The following is a 19,686-nucleotide window of genomic DNA, read 5'->3' on the forward strand; positions in this document are numbered from 1 at the left end:
TGATGAAGAAAGCACCGGTGCTTGGGAAGCATATGGGAGGGGGTATCTAGCCAGGCTTTTAGGGCCTGTGAAGGCTACATTTAGAAAGTGATCTGAGGGGGGCACCTGGGTGGCTCAGTCGGTTAAGTGTCCGACTCTTGATTTCAGCTCAGGCCATGATCTCAGGGTCCTGGAATGGAGCCAAGAGCTGGGCTCTGTGCTCAGCAGGGAGTGCACTTAAGGTTTCTCTCTCCCTCTGCCTCTGCCCCCTCCCAACCCCATACAGGCACATGAGCTCTCTCTTAAAATAAATAAATAAATCTTTAAAAAGAGAAAACGAGGGATAATATCAGAAACATGAGTAGGTATTAACCAGACAAAGGGTAGAACATGATATTCAAAAAGGCAAAAATGTTCACAGATTCAAGAAGGGAGTGGCGTGTTACATTGACATATATTTCAGTGAGTTTAAGGCAAGAGGTTCAGAGAGATGTGCTAGAGAGGAAAGAATCAGGTCGTAAGAGCCACCACAATCCACTTTCAATTGTTTATACTCAGAAAATATTTAAAGATTTTGTCGAGGATGAGTCTAAATCCGAGTTTCACTTACTTTCCCCCTCTTCACCAACCCCCTTGCTATCTCTCTCCCTTACTGCAGTGTGGATTGGAGAGAAAGGGGACCAGGACACCAGCTGAGAGGCTATTGTAGCATATTTGGATGAGAGGCAATGGTGGTCGGAATGCAGGCAGTCATCATGGGGTAGAGAGAAGTGAAACACAGGCAAGGGATGTTTAAATAGGACAATCACAGGACTTGACTATTGATTGAATTTGGAGTTAGAAGGGAAGAGGATTTCCCCCTTTGTTTTCTGGCTTCCAGATGGTTGGTATCGGGCAGTGGGTCCACAAGTCTGGAGTGAAGAGACCTCACTGGAAATATTTAAAACTCTTTAGCACATCAATGATACTGTAAGAGCTTCCAGGAAGACTGCGGCTCAAGTATTTTAATAAGTTATCTCGGTACTTTCTAATTAGATTAGCTTTTCAAAGATGGATTAACTCAATTTTCTTGATATTGTGGTAATTACCATGCCATTCCTTGAAGCAGTTGCTTTCATTTCTTGTCATTTAACTCTACATAGAAAAAAAAAATCTAAAATAATCTTCTACATAAAAATCTCAAAATGCCTATAATAATCTCAATCTTTCCATAACTATTTATCTTTCTTGGGATATCCCTAGAAACCTGCTGATATTTCAATACTGAAATACCAAACTTGATCTGAGTTTTGTAAAGTAACCAGCTTTGCAGTTGAGGAGGAGAGAAACTGTCAAAGACCTGCCCTATGAAATAACTTTTTAAAATATTCTTTTTGATGATTTAGATTATTTTCACGTGTTCAAGAAGTGTTTCTTGATAATGCAAAATGTTTTTGTTTCAGTGTGGATTAGAATTCCACAGACATCCTAATTTGTAAATTTGCATCCAATACTAAGCAGTATATGAAGAGAGAAAAAAAGTGGGAATAAAAGTTCTAAAATCACATGAATCCCTCTAAGATTATGAGGGACTGTTTCCTTCTTTAAATTTTTTGTGTCTTTATGATTTATAAGCATTATTTTATATCATAAAGAATAAATACTATTGATACAGTGGTTTTACTATCATATTGCATTGTATTTGTACAAAATATTAGCATTGGTATTATTTTTAGTGCTTTGAATTATATTATCCAGCATTCCTTTAAATGTGTTCATTACCCACAGCCTCACTTTAATTTTATTGTAAGCAAAATGCAGTCCAGGTACAGATGGCGTAAGATGACTTAATAAGCAGTGAACAAATCTTCAGCAATCTGGTTTTATATCCAACATGAGATTGTAGCATTAAAAATGGTCTTTATCATACAGATAATGCTGAGAGCATCCATGGCTTTACAAATTGCCAGTTAGTGGCAGAAATCTTTGACAAAGGGCTGGGGATAATTATTACTATTTTATATACTTTAAAAAGTCAACTCAATTGACCTCTCTATTTCCAGACTCAGTATAACTGGCAAATCAATATTATCAACAGTAATTAAAACTGTCATCAATATGAACAAAATCAGTCTGATAAATTGTGTACAATTAAAGTCTTATTTAAGTGGTTTCCTAAAATGATCACAAATGAAGGCACAAAGGATGGGGACCATATTTTCTAAAAGTATAGCACATGTTCTACACTGGCAAGAGAAAGAATAAATAATGAGGGCTCTTCTCTTTGTCTCTCTGCGATAAAATGCTCATATTTGTCTTGAGAACTAAAACTAAGTGTCCCCTACACACTTCGCATTTCATGGAAATTTCTAAAAAAAACCCAGAAGAATAAAGAAAAGAAAGAAAGAAATGTTCTATGCACTTGCCAGTAGTGTCAGGAAGAATGTGTTCAACAAAGTATGTCTCACTTTTTAAAATAATCAACTACTTGATTACAAATTACTTTGCACATAGAACAAAAATCTCCCATAAGAGTTACTATAGTTACAAGAGGACAAATGGAAAAAAAATCAGATTTTAATAGGGCATATTACTCATTTACATTTAATAAAAACTCTATAGTAACACTTCTGTCTAGTCACTAAGACGATGGGAAGAAACGGAGTAATTATAGTATGTGATACCTAAAACAATCTCATTTATTTCATTTCATTCATAGTAGCTTAATTTTTTGCATTGTTTTGTTCTCTAATATAATATGGTGTCAAATAACACAATTTCCTGTATATTAGTCATAGCCCTCCTTTTTTTCCAAATAAAATGTTGACGGCCAGATGCATAACCTGCCAGAGTGATGTTACTGCCTTCCCCTGGAACATTTCAGAGACAGATGTGCTGGCTGGTTTCTGGTTGAGTTTAGTAGTTTCTTAAGGAGAAAATGATGTGTTTTAAAAATGAGTTCAAAGCAGTCCATCACAAGGGCGAAAATAAAAATCATTTTATCTCAAATGCATCTCCAACTTCAAGTGATTCTAAACATGGAAGATTATTTTTTCCTATGCAAATGTATCCAGTGTCCTTTTAACTTCATCTCCAGCCTTAGAAATTGTGGCTGACAGATATCATATTTTTCTCATGAGTATATGATTCTTTGCATATTTTTGTTCATCTTGCCATTGCCTAAAAATGAGTCCAAGGTAGGTTGGAGCCTGAAGACCTATAGAGAGGAGTGTAGACACCCACAGGAGAAAGGGCAACATTAAAGCCTTTGGTGAAGACGTCCTTTTTGACAAGAGCCCCGACAAAACACTCTTGAACTGCTACTTCCTCTTGAGCGAATGATTAATGTTGTTAGCAGAAAGACATGATCACAACATATAGCTCAGCAACGCAGTCTCCTGTACCAGATTTACGAAGCCTGGGTCAATATAAATTGTTGTAAGAGAGCTCACAACCTTGTCATTCACTAGGGAACAATGATCGAAAGGAAAACATGGCCTTGATGTTGTCTTTGTTCACCATTTTCATTGGCAGATGTATAATTGAGTAAAAAACTATCTTGGCATTTAATGAGTAGGTAAAATATGAAGAATAGCCCTCTTTGAAGCCTGTCTTTAATCTTCAGTGATGGCTCAGGCAGTAGAGACAAAGGTGAGTTTTAAAAGGGCAGATCTGACTCGTTATTCCATTAGAGGACTCATCAACCAATTTCCCTGGTTGAATTAAGGTATTTATTTTTGTGTTTTTACATTTTGAGTAAAAGAATTCTTTTAAAATATGTACATGTTGGGAAGATATTTTGCATATGAAAACCATGCCTTTCAAAAATACATAATTCAACAATCCAACATAATACAAAAAGTTCCTGACTTTGAAGTTTATTTTAAAGTCAAATGGAAACAACCATCTACACTATTATCTCCACATAATATATATCCACCTAGATGATTTTTAAAGGACCTTTCAGGCCATTAGACTAAAATAACAAAATAAGTCATAAGCACAGCATCAAGTGTTTATTATCACCCCATTGTCATCTAAAGGGCTCATTCCTTTTATTACATCTATTTCTCACATTATCTTCTTTTAAAAAAGCTTTTACACTTAAGCAAAATTGTTCCCATCAATAAAAGCATTGGCTGAATTACATAGTTCTTCAAGTGTGGTGCTCCCTCTTTAAAGTTGCTCTATGGAACCAACTCAGAAAGGGCATTCATTCACTTTTTTGAGAGGCACACCCTGGATTCTGAGTGAGATGAGCAGTATTTAATTTCAGTTGCAGTTATGGAGGGGAACGGAGGGAATGGATGAGTCTCCAATAAGAAGTTCGAGTGAGAAATAAACTGGGAATTCAGTAGATAATTGTGGCCTTATCAACTTAGATTGGTTTACAACACGTCACATGATTTTTAATATGCTGTTCTGTTTTCCAAATGCATTGCTGAAAGTTGGTTTAAATTTTAATAAGACTATGTCTGTACAACCTAAAAGTAAAGGAAAATAATGCAAAATCAATATTTTGCATTTTTTTTCATTTGTTTGATGAAAAAGCTAGATATCTGAGAACAAACGACAGGGTGAATTTATTTTTCACCTGCCATCTGAATTGTGTAGCAAGAATATGTACAAATACCATGATCTGATTACTATCACAGGATCCCTGTTGAACTGTATGTCCCACACAGCATGCCTGGACAGAATGTACTTCTGGAATTCATACTGTCAATCACTTTTTCAGAGGAAAGTATCAACGGTCCGTACTAAAGTAAGAAAATAATTCTTTGAGTTACTAATACCTCATTACAAATTAGTTTATGAGATTAACTAAATAGTAATCTGATAGTAATAATATTAGCTACCACCTATGATAGTTGAGGACATGGGGCATAGAAGATTGGGGGCACAAATAGGCCACCACAGTGTCAATGGTGTTACAAAATGGAGAAGATTCTTCCCACATACATACTGACAAAGATAAATGTAATGCCTCACAGACTTGCCAAGAATCAGTGATATCCAGATTGAGATAGAAAAAATGTGTTTGTGCATATACAAACATATATACACACATTTATAGGGATATGCATATATACAAACACATATATACATATATAGGGATATACATATAAACAAACACAAATATACACATATATAGGGATATGCGCATATACATATATGTACACACACATGCATAACAGAGCTTCATATACATGCACTTGAATACAGCAGAGACATCAGTGATAATATGAACTAAAAGAATACGAGCGTCCTAAAATCTAAGGCACGGAATACCTATATGAAATTCACAGGGCTCAAGTTCTAAGTACACCTTCCACAAAAATCACCTTTAATTGGGCTCAAACAGGTACATCTCATTTATAACTTTTTTCAAGTTTTGCCATTCTTTTCAGTCATTTCATTATCATTAATGATTATTTATTGAGTAAATGCATGATTGTTTATAAAGGGGCTGAAGTAATTATTATTTATTGAGTGCTCACAATATGCCAGGGACGGCTGGCTGGCAGAGCATAAAGGGACACCATGCTGCCCTTGAAGAATTCATCAGATAAGGAGAAAAGACAAATGCACTTGGCCCTAGCCTTTAAATGAGGTTACCGGTGCTTATGTTACACCAAGAGGAGGTTCACGTGTGTGTGCGTATGTGTATTCAAACAATATGTGACTGGCTTGACTATTTCACTTAATCACCAATTCATAGAGGTTTGGCCTTCAGAAAGTTGAGATTAAAGTCCCATATCATGTTGGAAATTAGTATTATTATTGGCCTTGTATAATTAGGAAAGGGTCCCTGATGGTGTTTGTTTCTTCAAAATCATTAAGTACGAATCTTTTAAACATAGTAACAATAAAATAAAATAATATCACAGATGCCTGTATATACACCAGTAAGAATAAACATATATTAACATGTTTTATTATTATATTTGTTAACGCCTACATTTATTATGTGTCAAGCATGAGGCTCAACACACTTGCCTCACAGATAGAACCTTCCCTTCCTTTCCATTTTATGCCAACCAGAGGTAACTAAGTTGATGTGTACCATTCCCATAGACGTTTTTACACTTCCACTTCTTCATTTATCTATAACATATCATATATTATTGGTTTGTTTGTTTTAAAAATTTATACAAATTTTATCATATGGCAGATATCCTTAGGCAGGTTGTTTTTTTCACTCCATGTTCTCTTCTTGGGACTTCTCCATATTGATACATTTACTTTCACTACATGAATGATCCATGGCTATTCACCCAGTGGTCCACAAAAACTCATTAGATGATTTCCGTTCTTTCATAGGCATTGATCCCCAATAAACATTTGCGCCCCAAACCCCAAACATTTGCATCTCACCATTTGCTTCTGAGAAACCAGCCTGTGTAACTCAGGCAGGTACTCCCAGGCACTGGGACTGTTTTGTGATGGGTTAGTTTCTGATTCCTGAAACAGATATCCAGACTTTTATGACGCTTATCAAGCCCTACGCATGCTTATTCCTCTCTATCTGGGTGACTCCCTCAATTTCCTGCTGTAACAAGAGCCTCTCTCTGCATTCACCTTCTCACCTTTTTTCCCCGACCACACAAGAAGACAAAGAAAGGCCCAAGTCCCTTTCATGACAAGGCTTCTATCTGCATTCTGGACCTTGTTCTGCTCTTTGGAGGTTTTGGTCTGATACTGCATGACTTCCTTCTCTATTGGCTTTCCCATCCCCACCCTCCACACCCTTGGCCGATAAATAAATTTAAGTCACCTTGTTTTAGAGGGAAGCAGTAACAAAAATATAACTTCTTTTAATCTACAAAGTCCTATTTCTGACCTTTCCAATCAACCTCCCTATTAACTTCTTATCCCACCGAAATTTGGCTTCTATAAGCACTAGTTCACTGAAATTATTAAGTGTTTCAAATATAAAGCTACATATAATAAATATAACAGACACTCATGACTTATCATTCAGATTAAACAGATACAGACATCCTGCCATACTTTCTTGAACTCTATCTTATTAAAAAATAAATAAAACATAAGAGATACCTAACAATCCCCATCCTTTCTCTGTTTCTTCCTCTCCAGGAGTAACTATTTTAACCTAAAGTCAGTGTGTACTATATCCACTGCTTCTTTTTCAAAATACTGTGATTCATTAACTTCTACATATCCTTCTTTCTTGGTTCTCCTCACACAGTTTGACTATGAGTTTTTAGAATCATTTTTGGGCTCCACTTCCATCAATACACTCCTACTGCAGGTATTCCCTGGTAGTCCATTGAAAATTGCCATTTATATATTTCACAAAAGTAAATGAGTAGGATCAGAACTAAGTTCATAGTTCCCCTATAATAGTTAGAACAAAGCTAACTGCTATAATAAATAAGCTCGTATTTACTAGTGCAGTAGTTTTAAAATATGCCCATAAATTCTTTGACACTTCTCCAAGACTTCAAAAAGGTGGAGCCTAATTCCTTCCCACTGAGTGTGAGCTGGGCTTACTGACTCCCTTCTAACAAATAGGATAAGGTAGACACAATGGTGCACAGCTTCCAAAACAAACTAAGTCATAAAAAGCTAAAAAGCATCATGTTCTCTCTCTCTCTCTCTCTCTCTCTCTCTCTCCCCTCTCACCACCTGCTCTGGGAGATGAAACCTTCTAACCACTCAAAGAATTCTATCAAGAAGTTCATGTGTCTAGGAACTGAGGTCTTCTGTCAACAGCCATGTGAGTGAGTTATCTTAGAAATAATTTTTAGTCCAGCTCAAACCCTCCCACATTAATGAATGATGTCACCAATCTCTTGCAAGTCCAAAGGGCCAGAGTCAGAAACCTGTGGGGTGTCTTGATTCCCCAACTCCCTTCACATCATACAACTAATCAATCACAAATCTTGCTGATTCTAACTCCATTATAATTTTTTTCCAACACATTTTACTTTCTCGTCCTACAGTCATTACACTCTAAAACCACGGCAACAATCTCCCAACTGACATCCCCACAAATTTTGCACCCTCAATCCATTCTCCATCCTGTATAATTGTCTAACTCCACATCTAATTATACCTCTCCTTTGCTTAAAAATTAAAAAAAAAATTAAAAACCAAAATAACCTTGATTAGTCCATTACCTAACAATTATCTTCTAAGCACTTTAAAATAGGGGGGAGAAATGGTTAGGCATGACACTGGGGTCTTTGATTAACTTTCTAAGCTCATCTCATGACAGCTTCCTTACTTCAAATTTCAGATTTCAGCCATGCTGAACTTCTCTAATTTCCCTCCAAGTGGACCACGTTCTCTTTTGTTTCATTAATACTCTACAGACCTCTCTATCTGCTCTTCCCTCATCTTTACCCTTTATCCACTGAGTCTCATTTCAAGCACCACCTTCCTCAAGAAGTCTTTTCTCAGCACCTAGTTGGTATTTGTTTACTTACCTATAACCCCCTGTGCACACACCTCTACCACTTTCTTTTCTTTGCCACTAGACCCTTTGAGAATCTGAAGCTTCACTATGCCTGGGTTGTAGGCTTCCCGCAAAAGGTATTTTTAAATGACCAAATGCATGTATGGATGAAGCAAGTTTATGAAGTCTACAATGTGTGCTGTTCAATACAATAGGCACTAGTCATAATTAAATTTAAATTAATTAAAATTAAATAAAATAGAAAATTTAGTTTCTCATTCTTTCTGGCTATATTTCAAGTGCTCCCATATGGCTAGCATCTACCATATTGGCCGGTGTAGATTTACAGAAGTTTTCCATTATCTCAGAGAGTTCTATTGGACAGTACTACCTAAGATTAAATTAATTGGAATAGGAATAGTAAAGAAGAGAAAGGGAAAACTAGTGCTAGCAAGAAATAGGAGAATAAAGAAAGGAGGAACTTGATTATGATTTCTAGATGTCATGATTGGTTGATGAATTGATGGACACAGGAAATGCCACGCTATGCAGGGGTCAAGCTGAGAGATTACTAGTGTTGCTGCTGTTGTAGTTGTCGAGTGTGAGATGACAGTGGTACATCCTAGTCGATATTTCCTACATCACTGCCCACAGTTAGTATAAAAAACTGTTCTATACCTTGCCTTTATATCAGGAAACACTTCATTAAAATTTTTTCTATTTCTCCAACTGTTTAATTTAGAGAACCACCCCAAACAGTGCTGGATTCTCACTGTCCTTATGATGTCTTATATTTAGAATAAATGAGTTTTGTGCAAATCAGTTTTTTCCGTTGGTTTGTTTCTCCATTCAGAAGTGTATATTTTTTCCTGTGGATTAAATTTACCATTAAGAAAACCTCATAATGATATCATATGGGGAAATGAAATTTATCAAGCATTTGAATTTTTTTAAAATTGCCTATAAAGACTTCAAAGGATTTTAAAATTTCTTTCTAGGATGACATGACACTAACTCCCACTTTTTTTTTTTTTAAAGATTTTATTTATTTATTTATTTGACACAGAGAGAGAGACAGCAAGAGAGGGAACACAAGCAGGGGGAGTGGGAGAGGGAGAGGGAGAAGCAGGCTTCCAGCTGAGCAGGGAGCCTGATGCGGGGCTCGATTCCAGGACCCTGGGATCATGACCTGAGCCGAAGGCAGATGCTTAACGACTGAGCCACCCAGGCGCCCATTTTTTTTTTTTTTAGCTCCCACTTTAACAACACTGACACACTGCTCCTTAAATGCCTCAATACATTACTTTGAGACTACCACATTTTATCCTATAAAAAGGCATTCAGGCATTGTACAAAAAGGCGTTGTACAAATATATATTAAGTATGATGGACTGATTACCTTAGAATTCATATTTTGTTTAGAATGGAACACAGCTGTTAGCATTTGCCCAGTAATTGACTGGTTAAGTTATGTGAATACAGAGACTTTCCCTGTTCGATGCAACTAAGCCTTGTTTTCAAGCCAAATCTCTGAGCAGGATATTGAAGAAATCTCTGTCCTAAGAGATCTTTGATATCTCATGTTTTCCAAAGAAGAATTAAAAATGATACAAAATTCTGTCCAATTAAATAAAACTGACTTGCATTTTCCTTTTTATATATCAACCCCATATCACATAGTAATCAATAGATATAGTTGAAATAAGCCATTTAACTTTTCTTCCGGTTTGAATATTTTAACCAGTCATGAGACATCACATTCCTTTAATTTCATCTGTCTCTGGCAATATGCTTCTCCATTTTCACTTGTGTTTTCCTTATAAAATTTTATGCATTGATAATTTTTCTATGTTCTTCTTACATTTTTTGGTGGGTTTTAGTTTTATGTTATTTTTATTTTCATCCCAAAATGTAAGCCTTTGTTTTTGAAAAGTGAGTCTTTTTATTTGACTTCAGAAAAAAAGATTATAATTTACATAAGACAAAACAGTTTCTAAAGATTTAGCCCTATTGATCATTTATTACATCTATATAAGTATCACCCAAAACAAAGTACTAATTCTCAAAGTTTTGCGTGTATTTAAAATCTGTGAGAGGACTTATTAAGATACAGATTGCTGGTTCCCCTTTTCTGAATTCCTATTTCTCTTTCAGTAGCTCTGGTGTGGGGACCAAGAATTTGCATGTTCATCAAGTTCCCAGGTAATACTTAATGCTGCTGGTCTGGACCACCCTTCGAGAGCCACTGATTATAGAGCATTTTCATCATATCCAACACATTCCTTTGTTCTCTTTTCCAGTAAATCCAACACTCTGCAAACCCCCCATCTAACTGCTTCCTGATTTCTTTCATCATAATTTAGTCTTGTCTGTCCTTGGACATAATATAAGAGGAATGATTATTTTGGGTCTTCTTTTACTCAATATGAGCCATGGAATTTTTTAAGAAGTTTTAAAATTCCATTAGCAGTTGTAATGTGTATGTTTGGTCTTCAGACATTTTGAATTTTTGATTTCTGTATTTTATCTTTCATTAACTAATCAACTTTTTTATTATTTGTATTTGATGTGTTAAATTTTATTTTTGATTTATGCTTTGCTTTACTTATTTTATCTGTTATATTTTTGTGTCATTTCTTTAGACTTATTAACTTTTACTTTTATTACTATTTTAATCTTTCTATGATAAAATGCAAACCACTGAATTTTACAGAAGTATTTAAATCACTTTTATTTGCAATTGTAAATGATATATTTGGTCTTCTGTCATTCTGGTATTTTAGTTTCTGTTGTTTGTCTTTATTTTATGTTTATTTTATCACCCCTTTTTATGATCTTATGAGCAATTTTGTTTCATTTAGCTTGGTTTTTGTCTTCCTCAGTTATTTGGAAATAAATAATTTACTTTCAACTCTACAAATGTCTACTTTTGAAATGACTTTAAAAAATTTTTTCAACATAAATGATTCTAAATACCAAACTCAATAAACTACACATTTTTATTCTCCCATATGTAAAATCTAGGATAACATGCTACCTGACCAGGCTCCAAGACTGCCTTTTGCTCCATTTAAGGAAAAGGTGCTTCAACCAATCAGTAAATGTCCAGTATAATTCCCTTGTTTCTGCTCACACTGGTCTATAAAAGTCTTTCTCCTTGTACAGCTCTTAAGAGCTCCTTTGTACCTGCTGATTGGATGCTCCCTGATTCATGATTCACTGAATAAAATCTCATTTGATCAGTAGATTGTATTAGTAGATTAAGGAGGTCAGTGAGTTGGAGGGTAAGGTCTTTCAAGGTCATCACCGTGGTTGTTATCTTTTGTCTCTTTTTTCTTAATTTTAAAAGAGCTTCTCTGTGTTTTCAATGTGACTAAATATTCTGTGGCATGTATTCTAATATTGATTTTTGTTGATCTAGCTATTTGAATTTTAGTTTCTTTCTAATTTTTACCTTAACTCATTCAATTTCCTTTTCATCTCACTATTGTATTCTTTGTATCTCACACTATTAACTTTTAATTTCACTCTTTTCTTTTATTGTGGATATGTATAGATAGCTGCATCAGAGATTGCAATCCAAATGGCATTTTAAAATGGAAATGTATCTGCTTTTGAGTGAAATTATAATTTCTTAAAAATAAAATTACCTGAAATGCCATCATTCATTATTATCACTCGACTTTTTTGTGTGCATCTACTGCTATACTTAAATTTATATGTCTAAATTTTATGTGCATTTATTATGTGATTTTAATTGTTTTTATGATGAAATGATAATATAGCTACATTTTATAACCTAGTATTTTTAAATAAGGATATATATATATGTTTCATATATAGAAACTCTAAGTAAGTATAAAAATATATATATATATCACACACATCTCATGCAATCAAGTGTTCTTCAATATATCATAAGTACCAGATTTTAATTTATCACTGCCCTATTGTTATTTAGCTGGGTTCCAGTATTTTATTATTATTGATTGTGCTGCAATATTTAATCATATGGTTATATTTTTGTTTATGTCTGTGATTTTTTTCTTTTTTAAGAAACATAAAGCAAACTTATTTGATTCTAGAAAAAGGACATGTTAATTGTCTTCCAGAAGAGTTATTTATTCTCAACAGCAGTAGAGCTGTATATGATACTGGAAAACCACACACACACACACACACACACATATCCTTTTTTTTAATGGTGTCAATTGGTGATCGACTCAAAGTCCTCTAGCAGTGTTCCTTAGCTTTGTAACAGGAAAATTGAAAGCAATAATTCAGAATTAGGATCTTACATGGTGGATGTGGCCAATGGCTATAGATAAAGAACCTGAGAATGTTGAGCCTTTCAAAATTACTAGAAAAGAGGCCTTGGTTGGCATGAGGAAAACCAGAATTTTTCCACCTGAGTTTAAATAAATTGGATTTATCAGAAATTAAAACAAACATAAATTTTCAAATGCCATTATGAACATCTGAGTAATTTTAATTTAGTTCCATTCTCAAAGCACATGATACGAATTTAAACTGTTACTTGAAATAAATTTATTTCAAGAAAATATTTTCACAGGCCAAATTCTTAAACTCATTCTCTATGCAGTAGACAGAATAACGCTCCCCTCACCCAAAGATGTCCAGACCCTGTGAATATGCTACCTGGCATGTCAAAAAGAACTTTGCAGATGTGGTTAAGATGAAGGTCCCCGAAATGGGAATTTGTCCTGGATTTTCTACCCAATCTAATCATTCCTTGAAAGTGGAAGAGAAAGGCAAAAGATTGGGTCCATGAGATGCAAAGTGAAGAAGGTCTGACTTGCCATTGCTGGCTCTGAAGGTGGAGGAAGAAAGCCATGAGCAAAGGGATGGGGTGGTCTCCGGTTACTGGGGTGGCAATCACTGATAGCCAAGCAAAAAAACCAGACACCTTAATCCTATAACCTCAAAGAAATGGATTTTTTCCCTTATAGCCTCCATAAAAAATGTCGTCAGATTTCTGACCTACAGAACTGGAAGATAATAAATTTGTGTTCTTTGAAGACATGAGAGTTACGGTAATTTGTTATATCAGCAATAAAAAACTACTGAAATTAGAGATAAGATGCTTGCTAATGGTCAAGGAACATGTTTCTGTCTTTTTTCACGGCTGTGAATCAGTGGCCAGCAAAGTGCACTAGTATGTTGCCAGTAATCAGTAAATATCTATTGATTTCACTACTTAATTAAGCCCTATACTTTGTTTTCATTATTTTGGCTTTACTTAGTAGGGGAAATGGTCTCACTAGAGTTTAGAAGAGCAATAGAAAACACTGATTGAATTCTGACTTCTAATTAGCTTAAAAATATAAACAAAACCCTGGGAAAAGAGTAATTTCTTCTGTGATTAGCTAACTATAACTTTGTACGAATGGGGAGGTTGGACCTTTCCAATGTAATGCTTTTTTTCTGTGATTAGGCAAATTATGGAACAACAGCATGAAATGCATTACTATACCAATGTTGTCTCCAAAATGTGAATCTCATTACGGGGTGGCCTTGAGGTCCTCTAATGTTGAATGGGAACAAACAAGTTATTCTAGTTCAAAAGAGTGTTCACACACACGTGTTAATTATACTCTTTTACAGAGGAAAGTTTAACTCTGGTGCTACAATAAAAAAAAAAAGGAAATGGCACATGGGTCAATTTGTAAACACGACAAAAGTAATCAAACAAGATGAATGTTGCAACAATTCCAAAACCGGAATTTCGGCGTGTGGAGGTACAACCGGACCTTGCTGATGCTTACAGGGGTGGGGGTAAAGCATAATGGTCACTCGTCCAGCCTTGCCACCCCTAGTTAAGCCTCATGGCTGCTAGTGAAGTGTAACCGCTCAACTCACTACCACTTGTTTCCTCTAGCCGGGAGACGGAATCCAGCAGGCGAATAGGAGCTCACCGCCTGCATCTGTGGCGTGGTGAGGGGCCGAGGGCTGGAGGCACAGGGCCTTGGAACAGCAACGTCCCACTTAGCTCCACGGAAAACACCGGGGGGTCGGGGGAGGGTGTTATTTTTCCATTGTCATTTGGTTGGATTTGACCAAGTATTGCCAGAAAGGCTTTCTGCTGGTAGGCTGCACTTTCCGTATCCTGTGGCTGGTGGAAAGAGGCTTTCCTTGGGGCTTTCTAGGTCCATCCTGTTGAGGATTCCCACCTGGAGGTTTCTGAGGCACCCTTTCCGAGGTCAGGCAATAAAGAAAGCCAGGTACTCACCTGCGTGTTGTTCCTCAAGTTCCGGGACCTCTGCCTTCTTCTTTCCACCTTTCACGGGCTTCCTATGTTTTAGTTGTGTCATGTGCAGGAATTTGGGGCTGTAATAGGGAGGACATAGGAGAAATTGGGACTACTCAGTCGTGGAGGAACTGAAAGTCTGAATAATTATTTTCTAACTCATTAACAAATATTCATTGAGAGCCTATCATGTGCCAGGCAGTCCACTGTCCTATGTTACACTTATGTTGCTAAGTGAGTAGACCTGAAGAAAGGAGGGAAGGAAGGAAATGCTACTTACCCTCCTGGTCTCAGGGACAACTTCACAGCTTTCCCTAATGATTCAGACGAGGTTAGCCCCCTCCCATTACATGCCCCTATAGCACTTCATATTTCCCCTTGGGAGACTCATGACCTTGCATCGTCTTGTTCAATGTCGGTCCCCAGTTGCCAGGAAGACTGCCGAGACCAGTCTGTCTTTCTCCCTGCAGGGTCCCCTCGCCTAGTGCAGAGACGGGCACATGGTAGGCACCCACAAATATTCATCAGGGAAGCTAAAGAATCTGCGAAATAAGGCAGTTTTCCCACTCTCTGACTTTGTTCTTACCTTTCATCACTTGTAACACTGGGCATTGATTGGCTTCTGACCTCCTTGGTCCGTTTTTGACAACAGGGTTTGCATTAATCTGGGGTCTTTATGTTCCTGGCTACTAGGCACAACTAACCTCTTCTACCCCCAGGACTCCACCCAGGCACAGTATGCCATCTCCAGGGGCTACCGGAAAATTAGGATGCTGTGGAGGCGGGAATATTTTGGGGCCTGACCTTATCCTCTGCAACATTGTTCTTCACCTACTTTGTGCAGGTCAGTTGGTAAAATGTAGGGGAAACATTGATGTCAAAATAGAATAAATACTGGGAAGAGTTAATCATCACAAGGTAAAAAAGGAAAATATAAATCTAGTTCAGTTTTCTAGTATGAAGGGTCACTCCACCATATGATCCTTGGAAATTAAAACCAAGACTGAATTAATTATCCTTTCACTGTCTTGGGTTTTCTTTCCTTTCTTGTTCAACATTAACTGCCTCTGAAATTATGTTAAAGCAATGATCTCTATCATAATGTCCTTCAGCTGGCCCTGAAAACAATTTCCTACAGAAAACTTCATTTTTTCTAGGAATCACGTCAACCTTCTTAACCTCATCATTTTTATGGTATTTTGTTTTGTTTTGTTTACCCTTAAGGGATATTAAATTTTTATGTGGCTTAACTTATCTGTGAGTTAGACCGAAGTAATGTTTTAAAGTACATTAAATGATTTAAAAGTATTTTGCTTCCTCAGGAAGGCTGTTAATATACACGGAAAATTGTGTGGCAGCAAAATGAGATACTCTCAGCGGTACAGAGTTTATCTTGGGTTGCCCATATAAACAGGCCTCATTTAGCATTAAATCTCATTTTATGTGATCAGGGTTTATTTTTAAATGGGCCACTCAGGATTCATGCTGCAAGACTCTTTTCACTGAGCATCATAGGAAGGCCGTTTTTTCCACCTTCCACCCATATCCTTACACCACAATTTCATACTAAATTTGTGTAGGTTTTCACCAAATTTGCACTGTAGACATTGTATGTAGCCAGTACATATTTATTAACTAAAAACAGTGAAAAATGCACGTGGAAGTACTTTGGGAAATTATAAAAGGATATATAAATGCAAGTTATTAATGTTAAGTGATTTGCCTTGTTTTCTTTAAACATGCTAAGAAATCATTATTTTCAGATGTCAAAATGCTTCACATACATAATCAGGGATATCCTTAGGATTGTGAAGTGCACAAAGGTTCATATTTCAACTCATTTATACCATTTTTTTTTTTTTTTTTTAAAGATTTTTTATTTATTTATTTGAGACAGAGAGAATGAGAGAGAGAGAGCACATGAGAGGGGGGAGGGTCAGAGGGAGAAGCAGGCTCCTTGCTGAGCAGGGAGCCCGATGCGGGACTCGATCCAGGGACTCCAGGATCATGACCTGAGCCGAAGGCAGTCGCTTAACCAACTGAGCCACCCAGGCGCCCTATACCATTTTTGAATACAAATGTATTTCCTAAAAAGGTGTGTGTGTGTGCGTGTGTGTGTGTGTGTATGCAGCTATAGAAAGTAAAAAATAAGAGAGACGTAAACATTACCCCTATTGCATGTATAGAATCCAATAATTTGTTCCTAAGAACTCAAGGTTCATTGGCACATGATGTAATAGTTTAGGGGAAATTTGGAGAATCTGATCCCTTTTATTTCTATCATTTTAGAGTTTATCAATTTTATGGATGTCTTGTTCAAGATTACTACTTGAACGTTTGCAATAGATATTAGTTTTATTTTAGTTTTATTGACTTTAAAATCACTCTCCCTTCTTACTATGTGTGTATGTGTGTATATATAATTATATATATATGTGTGTGTGTATATATGTATATATATATAATTCTAGGAAAACAGTTAACAGATGGGGGCACCTTGCTGTTTAAGAGCCATATAATATTACCTTAAACCCATTCATCAGTTTTTCTCCATTTTATTTCCCTTCTATTTCAGGGGAGGGGGAAATGCCTCCAAGATTTGTTTTATGCAGAGAAATTCAGTTTTGTTCAGCCACTATTGCAGAGTTCAGATCTGAGATTCATTTCATGTGGGAGAACTCAGCTGAAGCTTCGAAGGGACGACTAACGAGAGCCCCTCCCCACTGAGGTAAGTTCTTAGACACAGCCTGTCATGCTCTTTCGTTCACTACGAAGAGGAGAGGGAAGGCAGTTTATTATACCAGTTACCCAAGCACACAAGCAACTGGAGTACAAGATAGTTTTAACTCCCTGGTATTGCTTTTAATAATATCAACTTGAAATATAGTTCCTCTATTTTGATCACTGTTCTTTGGCGAACACATATATGAACTTATACTTACACCGAACTTTAAAGAAGCGATCTCTCAGTACTTTACACACATCTCCCTCCTTCCACTTTGGCCTCCTAAAGTTTACTCTCCATGCAGAAGTTAGAGTCATTTTTTGCCCCTAGTACAAAGAATGGCTTCCTACCATGGTGAGAGCATCGTCTCATCCCCTTACAGGGCCTTGGGAGCCCTATGAGCTGCTACCTCAGCTTCTTCTCCTATCACAGACACTCTCTCTCAACCCATCTGCCCTTCTCCATTCACCATCTTGTTCTTACCAAGCTCCTTTCCACCTCAGCCACTGGGAATGTGCTCTTCCCTCTACCTGGACTTCTCACCCCCTCAGAGATACCTTCCCTGACCACCTCAACCGCAAATCCCTTTCCACTCAGTTTGTATCTCCTCCTGCTTTATTTCCTTCACAGCGCATAGGGCACGTACTACATATTGGACACCTTAGGAGAGCATCTCTAGAAATCCCATTGTTTATTTTCTAGTTCCCCACTTGAACGTAAAATCCACGAGGGCCACGACCTTGTCACTCTTCGCTACTGTTTCCCCAGCAGTTTAATGGTGCCTGCTTAATAAATTATAACATAACATTAACATGGGAGTCTTTTTGTCTCCGTTGCAGCGGAAGCCCCAAAAGTGAAGGCTAATTTGATAGGAGTGACATCCTCATGAGTGTAATCACTAGGTCTTCTGGGCCGGACATGCTGTGACCATGGAAAGGGTTGCACAAGCATTTACAGGGCACCCCTAGCTAATGTGGGGGTAAGGCTGAAGAACTTAGCGTGGCAACAAGAGACAAGGTGGGGGTCAGACCCCAGAGATCTCGGCACAGGGCAGAGAAGTCCCATAGACATGGGAGGTGGGGGGGTAGGCAGTACTGTGGGCCAAATTATTCAAAATAGTAGTACTCTTTTTGGATCTTTAAAAGTAACAGAAAAATACAAGTGTGAAGCAAGAATGACTAGTTCTAACTTTAAACACATGGCATCTGTTTAAAACTGAGGGGTAGGTTTTAATTGAGGCAGTAGAAAACAAATGCTCCCATAATTCAAGGAGGTATGACAAGCTCAGAAATGTACTATCCAGACAGTGCACAGGGATGTAGGGTTTGAGGAGAGATGCCGAAGTATCTGCGATACACCTTTTCCTTTATGGTCCCCTCCCTAATCTCTGCTTCAAAATGTCAACCTGCTGATCTTGCTTTCCTGCTATAGACCTCCGACACCTGCTGAACGACTTCTTTCCATCCTGAAGATATAGTAAAAAAAGAGTGAACAGGGCCCTATGCCTCCTGATCCCTTCCTAAACCACCCTGAGCCATCTTTTGCCACCCTTCTTGGCTCTCTGGTCGGTAATTCTTATCTCTGGGTTGTCACAGACAGCCTAAGTTTCTATTAACTCTAGGGCATGCTTCTCCACTGTCTACAACATTCTTCTTTCCTTCTTCCTTTGTGTCCTTACCCTTCAAAGTTCTTGCTTCTTCCAGTTTTTCCCTGAAACCTGCAACCCAGTTAAGTCATCATTATTTGCAATCACAGAACTTGCACATTTAAAATACTCATCCCACTTATTACCTATTCATGGGAAGTATTTTCTTCTCCCCTATAAGGGAAGTTCAGCTGATTCATTATACCACTTCCCTGGTGAGCCACACATTGTCTGGCCCGCAGTAGGCATTCAATAGTTATCTGTTGAATTTTCGGCTGTGGAATGTATCCGATGTCACTGTAGAACATACATTTCACAACCGAAAATTCAACAGATAATTATTTTATATATATATTATATATATATTATATGATTTGATTTATATACATATACATACATAAATATACATATATACATAATATACATATATTATATATAATGTATGAGAGGTAAGATTGCAATCAGTGACCTATATAAACACAGGGTGTACCATGTGGGAATGCCACATAATTTAGCACAAAATAGTTAATACAATAATTTAAGAACTGTTTCTCAAGTTCATCTTATATGTATATTGCTGATGTTAGCAACATCAACTTATTTTTGTCCTTTGGCTCTAGTGGTATTTCAATACTTTCTAAATAGATTTTCAGTAGGGCAGCATA

The sequence above is a fragment of the Halichoerus grypus genome, chromosome 3, assembly GCF_964656455.1.
Source record: "Halichoerus grypus chromosome 3, mHalGry1.hap1.1, whole genome shotgun sequence".
Lineage (NCBI taxonomy): Eukaryota > Metazoa > Chordata > Mammalia > Carnivora > Phocidae > Halichoerus > Halichoerus grypus.